Below are 1523 nucleotides of genomic sequence, written 5' to 3'. Positions count from 1 at the left end.
TTGCAGAATGGCCATCCCCTCCTGGGGGATGTGATTTCTCACTTTCCCTCTTAGTGTCTCTCTCTCTCCCTCTGGTGACTGCATGACCCTTAAGGCAAAATCTTCTGAAAAAAAAAATTATATGCACATTTTGTCAGTTTTTTAAATAAAAAAAAAGTCAATTTTCCAGTAAAGAGCATTGTGAAAGTAGAATTGCCAAAACAAGGAGAATAATAAATGGGTTCTTAATCATGAAGATATCACATTAAAAGAATTACTGGGCAAGAGAAATGTTGATGAGGTATTCAGGGCCCATCAAAGGATAAAATTACTGCTGCTTTTTGAAACATGTAAAAAAGATCCTTCCTGAGAACTGAAATTAAAATTTTTATCAGAAGCCAAAATCATCCAGCTTTATAATCATCCCATTGTTTTCAAAATGAAAGTTTGCGCATAAAGAGAGCCCATCTACCATCTACATCATTAAAGAACTGGTCCCAGGAGGTGCTTTCCTTTTCTTTCTGAGAAACAAGGATGAGTGAACACTCAGTGAAATTTTCATTACATGCTGCTTCCGGATATCTTGAGTAAAAAAATTATAATCACAGCAACTTTGCCCCAAGAACTGCCTAGAGGTGAAATAATGTCCTGAAAATCAGTGACTTTGCAAAGTCTCGTCAAGAGGATGGTAGTGTATGTTCATCTTCTGACCTAAAGCAGATCGCCATTAAATGGACTGCACCAGGAGTGCTTAATTAGTAATTAATCGTCCTGAGAGTGACGCGTGGAGCTTTGGCATCCCACTCTGGGAGGACTTTAGCTGAGGAGTCTGTCCACTCCCTTGACTGGAAGTCTTTGTTCTCTGTCTTTGTCCAAGGATGTGTGCTGTTATTTCTCTCCCTTTCCTCCTGAACTGTCTCGCTTCTTTTTGTTCTATCTCTTCTTTATCATGTTCCCATTCCTCTTTGCCACTGGAGTAAACTGTACCCCTTTTCAGAGATTTAGATGAATCTCTGCTTTTTTATTTGTCTGATGGTTTAACTTTTTCCCTGTCTTTCTCATTTGGAAAAAGAGGTTCACATGGACTCTCACTTTTTTGTTCTCTGAAATCCCCATTGTTCCATGTTCCTCTTTTCGCCTCTTGGCTAAGTCAGGTGGCACTTCACAGTTATCATTGGAGTAATCCCTTTTCTCCTCTTCCCTGTCCTTTTCATCTTCTTTTTTTTCTCCCCTCTTTCTCTGGATCTTTCCCTTGACTCATCCAATGTTCCTGTCCATTTCTCTCCCCTTACTCTTGGGCAGTGATGGAGGAGGATGACTAACATAGGGCTTTGCCGAAGCCTCCTTGAGTTCAGTGAGACTCTGTTGAGGAGGAATGTGAGAAGGGTGGGTATCCGTTTGGCGTTTTTGCTTCCTTTCAAGCACTACAATATCTGATTGGGGGGCAGGTGAACTCAAGAACCCAGAAACTGGTGTTTTTTCTCTCGCTTTAACATTGTCTTTTTACCTTATTTCCTTTGCTGTATCTCTTTCTCTGGATGGCC

The 1523-nt window shown here is 40.6% G+C and overlaps 1 pseudogene; it reads right to left on the bottom strand.

Annotated features, from left to right (window-relative positions):
* Positions 1–867: 867 nt before the first annotated feature.
* LOC102476625 (THO complex subunit 2-like) overlaps positions 868–1523 on the bottom strand; it is a 56216-nt pseudogene continuing 55560 nt past the window's right edge.

The sequence above is a fragment of the Tupaia chinensis genome, unplaced genomic scaffold (genome assembly GCF_000334495.1).
Source record: "Tupaia chinensis unplaced genomic scaffold, TupChi_1.0 Scaffold000364_1, whole genome shotgun sequence".
NCBI lineage: Eukaryota > Metazoa > Chordata > Mammalia > Scandentia > Tupaiidae > Tupaia > Tupaia belangeri.
Note: the sequence above shows the minus strand (reverse complement) of the source record. Positions and strands in the feature narration are given on the sequence as shown.